The sequence below is a fragment of the Triturus cristatus genome, chromosome 3_1 (genome assembly GCF_964204655.1).
Source record: "Triturus cristatus chromosome 3_1, aTriCri1.1, whole genome shotgun sequence".
Classification (NCBI taxonomy): domain Eukaryota; kingdom Metazoa; phylum Chordata; class Amphibia; order Caudata; family Salamandridae; genus Triturus; species Triturus cristatus.
In genome coordinates this window covers 575,236,862-575,253,631 of record NC_140583.1, presented here as the reverse complement: position 1 = coordinate 575,253,631, position 16,770 = coordinate 575,236,862, and the positions used below count along the sequence as shown (strand labels likewise).

At 46.2% G+C, this 16,770-nt stretch overlaps 1 protein-coding gene across 2 annotated transcripts in view; it reads right to left on the bottom strand.

Annotated features, from left to right (window-relative positions):
* Positions 1 to 16,770, bottom strand: part of CHD2 (chromodomain helicase DNA binding protein 2) — a 1,941,047-nt gene that overhangs the window by 754,086 nt on the left and 1,170,191 nt on the right. The window lies entirely within an intron of this gene.

Below are 16,770 nucleotides of genomic sequence, written 5' to 3'. Positions count from 1 at the left end.
ACCTTTTGAAAAGATGTTGCAGCCAAGATGTATATGGTACGTGACCACTCATGAACTAATGGGTTTCAATTAAGAAAGAATAGATTTTCCTAATGAAAAAAGGGTCAAAACTGACATCAGCACATTGGGCTGGCAACTATATATATGGCTCAGTGATGTTATGCCCAGGGTAGGACTGAGCCGTAATGGAGGTCCTTGGCACCACCTACCAATATCTAAATGCTATTAAGGCTTTTTTCTGGATCCAGCCAGGCACCTGGGAGTATTCATAAAATGAGAAGGCTCCAGGTAGAGGTATCCATCAGAAAACGTTATTAATGTGATTAAGGCGTAGGGTGACTGTTGAGGAGGGAAGTGGGGTACAATAGCAGGAATCTACATCTAACTAGATCTTATTTTGGAATCATTCTCTTTTAGTTAGTTGTTCATTCAAATGTAAAAAAGGACAACCATATAAACCCTGCAGTTTCATGAATTCTTCAATAGTCTGTAAAAGATTCTGAGACCTAGTGAGATAGAGCGTTTAAAAAATATCACTCAGTGCATAATGTCAAAGTGAGCACAATAAACGTAAAAGATGACGAAGTCTGCGGATACCAAATTCTCTCGGACTATCTACCATGCATAAGTGACAAAGAATGACTGCTATTGAGTAAACACCCCCTCAACAAAGCAGCACCGCAGCGCATCTCAAACAGGCACTAATTGGAAGCATCCAAAGCGTGAGGTCCAATGTCTCGGGCCTTTGAGAAAGAGCAGGTAGATGCACATTTCTGTCCTTTGGTTTGGTAGTGTGAGGAAGGGGGCCCACCTAGGTGTCAGCAGTATAGTTACAGATAAAATCTTTCATCCAGTCATGTGAATTAGAGACAAGCACTCATGTTCAGTACATTTTTTATCAGTCTCTTATCCATGACCAATGCAAGAGCAGTATTTTTGTGAAATAACAATGGAATGTCGTTCACATTTCCCAAGAGTGCAATTATGGGTTGAACTGCTGTTTCAAACATGAGTGCTATGTCAACAACACATCATATCAGTAGTCCGCAATTCCTGGGCAACTTTAAGGCAAATGTAGGAAATCAGTGTCCTGAGCGTAGATGTGATGAAATGTAGCATTCTCCTCAATCCTATTTCTGCCAGACCGAAGGGGGATACAGAAAATCCTGCAAACGATTTGAAAAGTACCAGCTGGTGCTTGCTTCTTAAGAACACTTGTCCTTACTGGGATCAGCAAAGCATCCATGGTTCGTTGGTGATGGTGACCCCAGTATCTGCATACCATCTGATTATAGCAGCCAGAAAGAGATGTGTGCTCCAATTCATCATGTATGGAGCTGTAGACTTCTGAAACAAGGTGTCTGATGTTTAAGTCACTAAGCAATTGAGAAAGAAGGGGCGCAGAATACTTAGAGAAGGCTGGCTGAAGGGCCAACATGTGAACGGTCTTTAATTAAAGGAAAGAAACTGTCCGAAGGTGAAACACTGCGTGTACTCCAGCTTCTCCTTATTTTGTTTTTACATTGCGTGGCCACATGTTGCCAAATTACCCCTTTTAGGGTGGTTGTAGGAAAGTGCCCCAATATGACATGGTGATCCCTACTTTTTGTACTAGTACTGATGCTTTTCGACAAAGTGCACAGAGTCCCTGCTGTCCAGGCCCTCAGTGCCAGTGCTCTGTCCCTTAAAACAGGCAAATGTCTAATTGTAACCCAAATGGCAAGGACTTTGGCACCCCAATAAGTCCCTAGTAAATTCTACCTCTGGTACTCAGGGCATTAGTACTAAAGAGGGTCCCTATGAGCTGCATGTATTGTGCCACCCAAAGAGACCCACACAGAAACTGCATGTAATGTGCCATTGAAGGATGCGTAAAATGGTGCAAACCATTTTGAAAACACGACATGGCATACTTCCTGTATGCCATGCACACTGCATGTCTTATATGCAAGTCACTCCTACAGCAGGCCTTCGAGCCCTAAGGCAGCGTGCATTAAAGAATAAGTTACTTACCTTCGGAAACATTAGTTAGTTAGATTCCTCACCTTAGAATATCCCCAGGCGTCAGGCTGGATCCGGAAAGATTTTTCGTCAGCAATACCCTGCGCGTCGCTAGGCGTCGTCTGCGGATCCGCGTGTCGTCGTGAGCCGGAATGACGTCGGAGTACTTAGACGCCGCCCTCGCGCGCTGACATCAGTTCTTGTACATAGCTTTCCGCGCCAGGAACGCAAACCCATGCAAGAAACCGACACTGGTGCCAAAAAATTCTAGGGCCCTGAAAGGGATAACCTCAACCCTAGATATCGGTTCGCAGAACGGGGAGGATGGGTGGATCGGTGAGGAATCTAATTAACTAATGTTTCTTACAGATATATCGTTACCGAAGGTAAGTAACTTGTTCATCTGAAAGAAAAAAACGTTAGTTAGATTCCTCACCTTAGAAGAGATACCCCAGCAATACCAACCCCGGTGGTGGGTCTACGAACCAAGATCACACCAGAAAGTCCTGGAGAACAGAACGGCCAAAGAAGCAGTCTCTCCGGACTTGGCTGTCCAGGCAAAAATGTTTGGCAAACGTGTGCAGCGAGGCCCAAGTTGCTGCCTGACAGATGTCCTGCAAGGGGACTCCCCGGCCCAGGGCAGTTGTCGCCGCTGTGGCCCGACTGGAATGGGCCCTCAGTCCTACAGGAGGTTCCTTTTTAGCTAAGGAGTAACAAGCTTTGATACACAAAACGACCCACCGAGAGATGGTTCGCTTGTGCACCGCCCGCCCCTTCTTAGCGCCCACGTAGCCAACAAAGAGTTGGTCGTCCACTCGGAACTGCTTGGTGAGATCCAAATAAAAGGACAGCGCCCCTTTTGGGTCCAGACGGTGGAGCCTCTCTTCCTCTTTCGAGGGATGCGGAGGCGGAAAGAAGGTGGGCAACGTAACAGACTGCCCGATGTGAAAGGCAGTCACCACCTTAGGGAGAAAGGAAGGACGAGGCCTGAGAACAACTTTGTCCGGATGAACAGAAAGAAAAGGAGGCTTAGAAGAGAGAGCCTGGAGCTCACTCACCCTTCTAGCAGAGGTGATGGCAACCAGGAAAGCAGTCTTTAGAGTCAACAGACGAAGGGGACAATTATGAAGTGGCTCAAAGGGAGCGCACATCAGATACGTCAACACAAGATTCAAATCCCACTGAGGCATTACGAAAGGGACAGGAGGAAACATGTGAGTAATGCCCTTAAAGAAGCGAGAAACAACAGGGGATTTGAAAAGAGAAGGCTGATCAGGAAGCCGTAGGAAAGCAGAGATAGCTGAAAGATAACCTTTAAGAGTGCCCAGAGCAGAGCCCTGCTGGGCCATAGAAAGAAGAAAGAGGAGAACCTCAGAAAGAGGGGCGGAAAGGGGATCCACAGCCTTTGCTGTGCACCATGCCACAAATTTGTTCCACCTGCAGGCGTATACCGATTTTGTGGAGGGACGCCTGGCTGCCAGAATAACATCACAGACTTCAGGAGGTAAGTCAAATGGCATGAACTGTCGCCGCTCAATCTCCACGCATGGAGGTGGAGACTGGACAGGTTTGGGTGGAGGACCGTCCCCTGCTGCTGCGACAGAAGGTCCTCCTGAAGAGGCAGTCTTATAGGGGGATCGATCGAAAGACTGAGTAGCTCGGGATACCAGTACCTTCTTGCCCAATGCGGAGCCACCTAGATGCCTTGGGCCCGGTCGCGCTTGATCTTCCTCAGCACTCTGGGCAGAAAGTGGTATAGGCGGAAAGGCGTACAACAGACCTCAACTCCACTCGCGACGAAAGGCGTCCCCGAGCGAGTGCCGCCTTGGAAACTCCAACGCGCAGAACTGCTGACATTGCGCGGTCTCTTCGGTGGCGAATAGATCTAACCAAGGCTCTCCCCACTGCCGAAAGAGACCTTGCGCCACGTCCGAGTTTAGACGCCATTCGTGATCCATCATGCACCGGCGGCTGAGTTCCTCTGCTCTGGCGTTCACAGAGCCTGCCAGATGTTGAACCACCAGGGTGATGCCCTGATGTTCCAGTCATGTCCAGAGGCGCAGAGCCTCCTGACAAAGGGTCCACGACCCCACCCCGCCCTGTTTGTTGCAATACCACATGGAGGTGGTGTTGTCCGTGAACACCTGCACTACACTTCCCCAGACAGAGGGAAGGAATGCCTTCAGTGCAAGTCGGATCGCTCTCAGCTCCAAAAGGTTGAAATGGAGCCGAGACTCCGCCGGAGACCAGAGTCCTCTGATCTCCGCCTCTCCCATGTGGCCTCCCCATCCCAGGAGGGACACATCCATCACTACTACGTGCTCCAGTTGGGGTAGGGAGAGGGATCTGCCACTGACCCAATCGCGGTCCGTGAGCCACCACTGCAACTGTCTTGCAGTGCCCTCAGAGATCAAGACATGGTCGGACAGGTTGCCTAGATGCTGGGCCCACTGAAACTTCAGGTCCCACTGCAGAGCCCGCATTCGCCATCTGGCGTGATGCACTAACAGGATGCAGGAGGCCATCAGAACCAGAAGCCGCAGCACCAACCTGACCGAAACCCAGGATAGAGGCCGAAAGATGGGAATCAGAGCCTGAATATCCCGGACCCGCTGTTCCGGAGGATCAGCCCGGAACTGCGCCGAGTCCAGAACCTCTCCGATGAAGAGGAGCGTCTGGGAGGGACTCAGATGCGACTTCGGCACATTGATGGAGAACCCCAGCAAATGCAGGAGGTCAGCCGTAGTCCGGAGGTGGGAGACGACTTGCTGGGGCGAGCCCGCCTTCAACAACCAGTCGTCGAGATAGGGGAAGACTGGAACCCCCGATCTGCGCAGATGAGCTGTGACCACCGCCATCACTATCGTGAACACCCGAGGGGCACTGGCGAGGCCGAAGGGGAGCACGGTAAACTGAAAATGCTCCTGGCCCACTGTGAACCGCAGGTAACGCCGGTGGGCCGGCAGGACGGGGATGTGTAAATAAGCGTCCTGCAAGTCCAACGCTACCATCCAGTCTCCAGGGTCTAGGGCAGCCAGAACCTGAGCTGAGGTGAGCATCTTGAACCTCTCCTTCCGGAGTTAGGCATTGACGCTCCTGAGGTCCAAGATAGGGCGTAGGCCCCCTTTGCCCTTCTTGGGAACCAGAAAGTAGTGGGAATAACAGCCACGACCTACTTCTGGACCAGGAACGCGCTCGATGGCCTCCTTGGCCAAGAGGGCCGTAACTTCCTCCAGTAGAAGATTCAAGTGATCCCCCGACATGCGGTGGTACTGCGGTGGCATGGCTGGAGGGGCAATTTGCAGCACCCACTTGTCCGACGTGATGGAACGCCAGTGGAGCAGGTGATGGCGAACTCTGCCTCCCACTGGAGTGGAATGGGCCTGAAAGCATGGACTAGGAGGGCTTTGAGGCGGATGCTGCTGGGGTGGATGTGGACGGACTGGCACGTTGTCCCCCAGTACCGCCTCGGCGGAATCAACGTCCGCGACCGTGTGGAGGTTGGTTCTGCGGCCTGTGGCTAGGCAGACGTGAGGGGGCACCCCTTCCTTGCCCACGAAAGGGGTGAAAAGGGGAAGCTTGCGGGCGCGGTCCCGATAGGCCCAAGGACTTGGCCGTAGCCCTGGAGTCTTTAAATTGCTCCAGTGCACTGTCCGCTTTGTCGCCAAAAAGGCGACTGCCATCGAAGAGCATGTCTATGAGGGTGCTCTGGACATCCCCGGAAAAACTCGTGGACCGCAGCCAGGCATGGCGAGGAAGCACCATCGTGGTCGACATTGCCCTGCCCAGCGAGTCCGTTGTGTCCAGTCCACATCGGATGGGATGCCGTGCCGCATTCCGCCCTTCGGCAAGAGCCTGGGAGAGACGGGTCCGGGCCTCCTCCGGACACTGAGGCAGCACGTCCTCCACCGTATCCCACAGGGAGTGGGAGTAACGGTCCAAAAGGCAGGCGGTGTTGATAGACTGCAACCCCAAACTGAGAGAGGAGAACAGCTTCTTCCCAAACTGTTCGAGCCTTTTGGATTCCCGATCCGGGGGAGCGGACGGCAAGGAGGTCTGGGAGGTAGAGGCCTGGATAACCAGGCTCTGGGGCGTGGGGTGTTGATACAGAAAACTGGGGTCGCCCGGTGCAGGGCGGTGGCGCCGGGCCATGTTCCGGTCCACAGGAGGAACTGTGGAGGGCTTGGACCAGGTGCCCTTCAGAACGTCACTGAGTGCCTCATTGAACTGCAGCAGAGGCTCCGAGGAGCTTGCTGACGGTTGAAGCACTGCTGTGAGGAGGTTCGTCCTCACGGCCACAGCAAGCAGCTCCAGCCCAAGGGCTTCGGCCGCCTTGCACAGCACCACAGAAAATGCAGCACCTTCCTCCGAAGCCACTGTCGGAGGAGAGATGAAGCCAGTGTCAGGGGAGGTATCAAGGCCACTGGCATCCCCCAGCTCATCTGCCAAGTCCTGTGATAATGTTGGGCCAGAGGGCCCTCAGACCCCTCCCAGTCGTCACCGTCATCAGATTTCTAGTAGACAGGTGGAATGATTGGAGCCGGGCGGAAGATTAAATTGCCACCCATCGGCGTCAGACCGGGACTGAACCGGGGAACGGCGTCGTCCGAAGGCGGCGCCGGAGGTGGTACCGGAGTCGGTGGAGGGGTCGTGAGGTCGACCGGCCCGATCCAGGCCTAGATCAAACGGGGACCTGCGGCGTTGGGACCGAATTCGGCGATGGCACCGGGGCCGGAGCCGCCGGCTCGCTAGGTCTTCCAGTCGAGCCCGCGGGGCCCGAAGGCGCGCCGGCAGGCGTCGACGGCGGAGCCAGGCCCCTCATGGCTGAGAGGAAGGCACTTACCTCTGCCGGAGTCGAGTCGGTCCCAGGGACCGGCGGTTATGGGGATGGACGCGACTCCTGCGGCTCCGACGGAGCCGCATGGGTGGTACCACCCGAACCCTCAGCCGAGTCGCGCGACCGGCGAGGGGAGTCCGAAGAGCGATGTCGCATCTTGGACTTCTTTCTACGCTTCGACTTACCTAAAGACTTGGAACCAGACGAGTGGTGGTGGTGACTGCGGGTCCGCGACCGGTTCCTCGACCGGGACCGTGAGCGACGCGGAGCCGACTGCCGGAACTCCAGTAGCTTGCGGGACCGCTCCAGCCTAGCCTTCGATGTCAGGGCCCAGCAGTCGAGGCACGACGCGGAATCGTGGTCGGCCCCAAGGCAGTAGAGGCACCGGTGGTGGTGGTCCGTAACTGACATCAGTCAGTTACAGGAGTCACAGGGTTTGAAACCAGGCATCCTACCGGCACCAGAGTCGAGTCGACCGAATAGACCAAAAGAGTCAAAATGTTTAGTCAAAAAATGACTAAAAGGGTATGCTCTTCCCGGATCGGCGCGGAAAAAACAAGAACTGACGTCAGCGTGCGAGTGTGGCGTCTAAGTACTTCAACGACGTCATCCCGGTGCACGACGCATACGACGGACGCGGAGCAGCAGACGACTCCTAGCGACGCGCAAGGGTATTGCTGGCGAAAAATCTTTCCGGATCCAGCCTGACGCCTGGGGATATTTTAAGGTGAGGAATCTAACTAACGTGTTTCTTTCAGATTTATACTATATGTGAAGACATATCTGCATCAGCAGATATGACCCTGTGATGTCTGGTTCCATTACCACAACAGTGCAAGTAATCAGGAAGCCATCTTAAGCATACGCACTGGGCACTAGCCAATACGAGTTGCCCAACCACATATTGGCTTCACTGAAAATAATGGTGCTTGGTATCAAACACCTCATCTTAATAAACCCACACTGATGTCAGTGTTAGATTTATTTTGACATGCACCCAGGGGCATCTTAGAGGTACTACCTGAAACCTACCAGTCATTTAGTGTGAGGGCTGACCAGACTCTTCTAGCCTGCCACCACAGGCGAGTTTCTGACCCTACTCGGGAGAGCCAACGCTCTCAGAGGTCAGGAACAATGCCTGCTCTGGAGGAGGGTGATCACACCTCCTCCAGCAGGATGGCTAGTGATTGGCATACCAAGCCTCTACCGCCTTTGATATGCGACCCCAGCTTCCTCCAGACTTGGAGAATACCACTCCTGCCTTCAGGCCCATTTGCCACCAGAGCAGGACGGAAACTTAGTCAGTCAGTAGGCTTGTTGCACTAGCAGCCTAGGCACATGTAGTGCTAGAGGCCCTCCTATGGTGTGGATGAACGTGATGACCTTTGACTACTATGATTTTAATTGACATTTGATATTTTACATCTTCTCTCTGCAAGTGCATGTTTCCCTTGAAGATTATTTCATATCTTTTTGCAGCTTTAGAAGAGTGGGAGCTGTCACAGAGTTGAACAGCCTTGAGAGAGAGAGAGAGAGAGAGAGAGAGAGAGAGAGAGAGAGAGAGAGAGAGAGAGAGAGAGAGATAGAGAGAGACAGAGACAGAGGTGGAAGGTACTTTTTGGTCTTGAAGTGCAGTGTTATGAGCAGTGGTGCTCAAAAGTGCATGATGTTGTACATTGGGAGATGAAATGTGCAGTGCTACAGGCAGTGGTGCACAAATGTGCACATTGGGAGGTATTATGAAGTTCTTACAATTGCCTTTGACATGCCCTTGTGTCATCTTGAATTCTGACTCAGTCTTGCTTGAGCTTTTTGCGCGCATAGGCAGGCCCCCAGATTACTCAACTTGTTTAGGTTATTCACGTTCAAGGTTGCTTTGATTTTTGGAGATTGTTGTATGTACCTGTGAGAGTGCCGACGGGGACTTCGGCATACACCCCTTACCTTCCGGTCCTATGACCGCTGTGTATCCTGACAGTAGTCTGATGTGGCCGGGAAAGCAAGAGTTAATGTTGTCTGCTACCTCTTGCACACAGGGACGTGTTGCCCAGCTGGGAGGCGCTGGCCAATGGGAACAAGGAGAGGTGGGCCTCGAATTCAAAAGGAGGCTCCTGAGAATCCAGGAGGCGCGCTACACCTGGAAGAAGAGGAGAACGAAGACGCCGCGCTACAGAAGTCTACTTTGGAGCGGAACACCTCAACCAGCGAGAAGGTGAGCGTGGGAAGCCTCGACCTTCGAGTTCCAGACGAGGACGGAGGTCCATAGACCTGGACGGAGGAGTGGTGGACACCCCAGGAGGACGCTGGTGAGCCGCCGCAACTTAGGAAAGTTGCGGCTGACGTGGTACGTGACTCGGGAGGGGGTAGGGAGTAAAGGGGGGGAATCGGGGAAAGGGTTATCTTACTTGTATAGCACTGTACACATTCCGTTTCTCCACCACTTTCCTGCACAGCCACCGACACCCCCCTCCTTATTCCAAACCCCACCTCGGCACTAAGCGCACTTACGTTGATAAAAGACCCGGCATATGTCAGCTATGTTAGAAAGTGGTTCTGGGGCTTTGAATATCCGGTAGAAAGGTCTAAGGACCTGGTATTTTCTTTTCTCATCTTTTGGAGTCTGCACAAACATCGTCCTGTTGGGAATGGTGAAGGGTTCTATCCTGACAAACGCCTAAGAGACCAGAATAACTTACTGCCTCTTTCTGTTTTTTTCGCTCTCGCCTTCATGAGCCTCCTGGGATATCCCACTGAAGAAAAGCAAACCGGAGCAGTAGAGGACAACAGCCCAGCCACGAGGGAGGACCTTTATCCCACATATGCTGACTCTGTTTTGTTGACCCTAATAAAATCCTATCATCATTGAACCCTGACTTAGGCCTCCTTGTTTCTTCTTATGCCCGTCCCTCTCACAGTACCACCAGAGACTTTCGTAAGCTTCGTTAAGATAAAGGCTGGAACACATGAGAATAAAGGAGGACCATAAGAACTCCTTTGTCTTTGGAATGCTGGCATGGAAGGGGGCCAATTCCAGTGTGTTTCCTTGGAGCAGAGGGAACACCTTTAGGAGCCTTTTAGTGTGTTTTGAGATTGTAAAGCTGAGGTTTGTTGACTTGGAAATCGGGATTTGAGCCTGAAAGGTGGATGCATCGTCAGTGCAGAAATCTGGTTGCTGAGTCTCCGGACCCCGGCTGTAAATCCCCAAGTCTGGAGTGGGCCAGGATGAAGTTTGCACCAGGTGATGTGTTTTCATTTTGATTGTTGACATTGTGATGTGTGACTGTCTGTGTGCATCTTCAGTTTCCAGTGGCTATGATCATCTGAGGTGTTTTATTTTTGAATGTTGCCATTGTGATGCGGTTGCCAGTAGGTAGTTATAGTTAGGACCTATTATCCATAGGAAATCTGTAACATTCTATTTGGAATAACTTTGGCGCCGGTTGACGAATCTCCGTGAAATTTTCAAAACTGGTGGGGCGCTCCGGTCCGCTCTTATCCTGAAAGTCTCGGGGTGATTCGTCAAGCGGGGGCCGAGAAAAAAGGGGGTCCCAAAACGTGTTTTCCCCATGCAATTTTTCAGAGGAACCGTTAATCGCAGCTGCAGCCCAAACTGCTGAACGGAATTTGGTAAAGAGTTAGCCCTTGGTTCACACTCCTGCCTTTTGGTTAAATGGTGTAAATCCATTCAGTAGTTGCTGAGAAAATCAAAAGGAAAATCAAAATTAAAATCATAGATATATCTAGTTGGAGCCTAACCACACATCTCGTCGTGAGATCTGATTGGTTATCAGCAGTTCATCCAAGAAGTGTTGGCAGCCATCTTGGGACCAATATACATGATAGCACCTCATTAAAAAGCATTGCAGTTAATAGAAGGTTCTAAGACTTTAGTTACATTATAAATAATTTGTTGATGGTACCATACTCATTTTAGGAATTGTGGTGTGTTCTAAGGTGATTTTACCATGTGAAAAAGCCTTCTGCTGGGATATCATGAATCATGTTTGCGAGAAAAATATTTTCTCATGCTTTTCCCACAGAGGTTTGGAAGGAGATCTATAAGCTAAACTGAGAGCATATTTTCTGTATATTCACATTATCTTTCTCAGTCATGTGAGAATGAAGTCTGACATTCTCAGTAAAACATGTACATCCAACAAGGGCAGAGACTGTCAGTTGATTCCTTGGTGTTCTACTGCAGCTTCCCAGAGTGTTCTAAAGAACAACTAGAGCGCTAACAGTACTACTTATGACAAACGTATAGCACACCTGAAGCCATCTTGATTGGAATAAAGTGGTAACTCTTAAAACATTTAATTTAAAAAGGAACAAAATCAGGGGGTTCATTTTGCCATAGACAGTATGATTAGTGCTGCAGAAAGAAAAATTAGGGCACATTTTGAGTGACTTCTCAAATCCTCTTCTATTTCATTAAAAAAATTCTGACATGCAGACTGAAACATGCACTTTCAATACCAGCAGCATACTTCCCTGGTGAGCAGTAGCTTTACTATAGTGATCTAATGAGCAACTAGAGTGCTAATATTCTGAATTTATGGCAAATGTGTGACACATTTGAATGCCTTCTTGATGGAATCAAAGTAAACAAGCATTGGAAATGCAATAGGTCTCGCCCTCGTTTAAGTTAAAGCAAGTCTGTTTGTAATTAGGTGGCTTTTTAGCTTTGCTTTTATTAGTGTTTTTCAAACTTTCATGTACTTAACATGCATATTTATGCATATATGTATATGTATGCATGCATTTATATTTGTATTTATATAGATATGCAGATTAAATATATGTATGTATATGTATATATACACACATACATAGATATAAATGCATATATATATGTGCGTGTAGAGAGATGTAGAAAGGGAGAGGAAGAGAGGTAGAGTAGTAGAGAGATAGAGAGTAGAGGATGAGTAATAGATAGTAGAGAGTGAGTAGTAGAGAGTAGTAGAGAGAGTAGCAGAGAGTGAGAAGTAGAGAGTAGTAGAGTGAGTAGTAGAGAGTAGTATAAAGTGGGTAGTAGAGTGAGTAGTAGAGAGTGAATAGTATAGAGTAGTAGAGAATAGTAGAGAGAGAGTAGTAGAGAGTAGCAGAGTGAGTAGTAGTGAGTAGTAGAGTAGTAGTAGAGAGTGAGTAGTAGAGAGAGAGTAGTAGAGTGAGTAGTAGAGAGTGAGTAGTAGAGTAGTAGAGAGCGAGTAGTAGAGAGCAAGTAGTAGAGTGTGTAGTAGAGAGTGAGTAGTAGAGTAGTAGAGAGTGAGTAGCAGAGTGAGTAGTAGAGTAGTAGAGAGAGTAGTAGAGCATGAGTAGTAGAGAGTGAGTAGTAGAGAGTGAGTAGTAGAGAGCGAGTAGTAGAGAGTGAGTAGTGGAGAGTAGTAGAGAGTGAGTAGTAGAGAGCAGTAGAGTGAGTAGCAGAGAGAGAGTAGTAAAGAGTGAGTAGTAGAGAGTGAGTAGTAGAGAGTAGTAGTGATTAGTAGAGAGAGTGGTAGAGAGAGTAGCAGAGAGTAGTAGAGAGTTAGTAGTAGAGAGTGAGTGGTAGAGAGTGAGTAGTAATGAGTGAGTAGTAGAGATTAGTAGAGAGCAGTAGAGAGTAGTAGAGAGTGAGTAGTAGAGCATAGTAGAGAGCAGTAGAGTAGTAGAGAGTGAGTAGTAGAGAGTAGTAGAGTGAGTAGTAGAGAGTAGTAGAGATTGAGTAGTAGAGAGTAGTAGAGAGCGAGTAGTAGAGAGTGAGTAGTAGAGAGTGAGTAGTAGATAGTGAGTAGTAGAGAGTCAATAGTAGAGAGTGAGTAGTAGAGAGGGAGTAGAATAGAGTGAGTGGTAGAGAGTAATAGAGAGAGAGTAGTAGAGAGTAGTAGCGAGTGAGTAGTTTAATTTAAAAGGAACACAATGAGGGGGTTCATTTTGCCATAGAAATTATGATTAGTGCTGAAAACAAAAAAATTAGGGCACATTTTGAGTGACTTCTCAAATCCTCTTCTATTTCATTCAATAATTCTGACATGCAGACTGAAACATGCACTTTCAATACCAGCAGCAGACTTCCCTGGTGAGCTGTAGCTTTACTACAGTGATCTAATAAGCAACTAGAATGCTAACATTCCGAATTTATGGCAAATGTGTGACACATCTGAATGCCTTCTTGATGGAATCAAAGTGAAAAACTGAAAGTATTTCCTACTGAGGAGACTGTAGTAAATGAGGAAATTAGGAAACTTCATAACAAATAAGTCTCCCAAGATGGCCACCAGAGACAAAAGAGCCAAATGTAGCACAAATATCCCCCAGATGTAGCCCAAGTATAGCCCAATGACAGAATGTCCCATAGTGTTCTAAAGAACAACTAGAGCGCTAACAGTCTTACTTATGACAAAAGTATGGCACACCTGAAGCCATCTTGATTGGAATAAAGTAGTAACACTTAAAACATTTAATTTGCAAAGGAACAAAATGAGGGGGTTCATTTTGCCATAGAAATTATGATTAATGCTGCAGAAAGAAAAATTAGGGCACATTTTGACTTCTCAAATCCTCTTCTATTTCATAAAAAAATTCTGACATGCAGACTGAAACATGCACTTTGAAAACCAGCAGCAGAATTCCCTGGTGCGCAGTAGCTTTACTACAGTGATCTAATGAGCAACTAGAGTGCTAACATTCAGAATTTATGGCAAATGTGTGACACATCTGAATGCCTTATTGATGGAACCAAAGTAAACAAGCATTGAAAATGCAATAGGTCTCGCCCTCGTTTAAGTTAAAGCAATTCTCTTTGTAATTAGGTGGCTTTTTAGTTTTGCTTGTATTAGTCTTTTTCAAACTTTCATGTACATAACATGCGTATATGTATGCATGCATTTATATTTGTATTTATATAGATATGCAGATTATATATATGTTTATATATGTATGTATATATATATATTCACTGAAAAAACCATAGGTTTCAGAGACGTTATAGTTAGAAATTAGCATTTAAAAAAACCTTAGAAATTCACAGAAAAAAACATAGGTTTTCAGGGGTGCTATAGTTAGCTGGCCATTTCACTCGTACAAAACCATAGAAATTCCTCTGTTATAGTTAGTTCTGCTAACTATAACTCGGGCACCGGCAATGCACTGCTGATGATGTCACATATTGCATCATTCATGCCATGGTCAGTGACATCACTGATGACATCACTGATGACATAATCCAGTGAATGTGGTTTAGTTTGAAATTTAAATATGTATTATATATATATATACCAATCTGTATTGAAGATTGAGTGGATATATAACTGTCTGGATGGAGGATTTAGAAGCTGTCTGACTGTCTGTTTAAGTGAGTAATTAAAAGTGTCTCACATAATACATGGATTAGTAACTAAACTATGTGAATGTGTGCATCACTGTCTGTTGTATAACATGCTACATCAGTTGGTCACTAACTACATGAGTGTGTATATTAGTTATTGATTAGTTGGGTAAGTATTTGTATGGGACACTGAGTTTGTGTGTGGTTGAATGGGGTGTGTGTAACTCTATGCATAGGTGTGTGAATGGTTGATTGACTAGATCTATAGGTTTAAGAGTGCATGTGGAAACAGTTGTTTGGGTGACTGAGTATTTATTTGTGTGTTGGTGAGCGAATATATGTTTTAGTTGTACATCTTCAACAAAGTAAAAAAATAAAAGGCATTGTATGTGAGAGTTGGTGTATATAAATAAGTATGTGTAAGAGTCAGTGATTGGGACAGTAACTATATGAATGAGTGTATAATTGTAATGGTGATTTTTAGGTCTCGCCTGACCCAGCGCATGCGCTGGTCTGGCGAGACTTATTGAGAGGGCTCCAAAAAGTGCTACCAGGCCAGCCTAGAGCTACAGTGCATGTGCGCGGGCGCTGCTTTTACCGCGATTACTTTCACTTTCGCGGCCCCACGGCCGCTTTGATGTTTGATCGCGATCACGATCACTTTGGCGGCGCACAATTATCCAACAACACCTCATTTATTCAAACACATAGTAACTCACAGTTAATATGTTAAACAAGCATTGGCATAGCCAACAGGTCTCGCTTTTGGGAACTTATAAGTATTTAGTTATGCAACTGTTGCATGGCTAAACACTTATAAGGTCCCAAAGGCGAGACCTATTGGCTATGCCAATGCTTGTTTAACATATTAACTGTGAGTTACTATGTGTTTGAATAAATGAGGTGTTGTTGGATAATTGTGTGAGTAAATGTAAGTGTGATAAAAAAAAAAATTCATGAGTGAGTAGAATGACTGCATAACTGACTAAGATGACTGCCGATGTGTCAATGTCTATATATGTGTATAAGTGCATTTGATAGTGTTCTATTAATTAGTGACTGCATGTATAAATGATTCTGTTGTTGAATGGGGAGTTATGTGTGTAGACTTAGGAGTCAGTGAGTGGGTACGTAGTAACTGGTATTGGTGTGTCAATGGTTTCAAATATGGTACTCTGTATTTTACAGTGAGTGATGAAAGGTTATACTAGTGTATGATGAGGTGTATCAGATTTTCACGTGGATGATGTCATCAGTGATGTCATTTGAGATGTCATCAGTGATGTCACTGACCATGTCATGAATGATGCAATATGTGACATCATCAGCAGTGCATTGCGGGCACGCGAGTTCTAGTTAGCAGAACTAACTATAACAGAGGAATTTCTATGGTTTTGTACGAGTGAAATGGCCAGCTAAATAAATCACCCCTGAAACCTATGGTTTTTCCTGTGAATATATATATATATATATATATATATATATATATATATATATATATATATATATATATATATATATATATATATATATATATATATATATATATATATATATATATATATATATATATATATATATATATATATATATATATATATATATATATATATATAGATAAATATAAATAGGTGTCCCGTTCCATGAGCACCTCGCACAGCAGCACATTCAAATGACGACAACGTCCACACCAAAATGATGTTCTTGATTTTTTTTATTTTTCATAATCACCATGTACAAGGTGTTTACACAAATTCCCGCTCCATATTGAAATGGACACACGCATTTCAGCGATTTGCCTTCTACTGGGTGTCATTGGATTCAGAATTATGGATTATTTAATACTATGTCCCTTCACTGTTTTGCTGCCCCTCAAAACAACTAGAGCAACACATTCTATACAAATTAACAGAGATGTCCTTTGACCATCTTTGTAGTCCAAACACCATGTGTTGAAAAGGCATGTGTGTGTTTTTCTTTTTTTGATTTAGTTGTCTTTTTTATTTTATTTAATATTTCTATCCACATCGGTACTTTTAACACTCTTTTTGCTTTTCTGTTTTCTTTTCATCTCCTCTCGCACTAATTCATAATACATATTTTAATGACATTTTTGCTTTGATTTCATTTCATCTATTTACCTCGAAGTGTTGTCGGATATTTTGTCCTGAATGACTTTTAGAATACATTCTATCATTCTCCAATACATTAAAGGGAATTTATTTCCTCACGATAATTTCATACCAACACCTCTTTGGAGATTCATGAACAGCCAAAAGCAGCATGTTGATTAAAGTGCAAAGGGATTAAAGTGCAATGTGATAACAGTACCTGATGTAGCGTAAATTCTATAATTTTTGCTAATGCATTTTGATGCTACGCTTATTGTCCAGGTACTCCGAATTATTTCCTTCAAGATTATTCTTCCCAAAATGAATTCATTACTCATTAACAGGCTCAATGACATTCATTCCTCCTTTTTCTCTTTTTTAGGGGTTCATAATCAAGCAATAGCAGCATAATAAAAGAAGTGCAAGATAATTGAGGTGCAAAGTGCGACATACGTTTCACGATCTTCACTCCAAATCACCTTATGTTGATATATTAATATCAAATCATTTGAATTTCT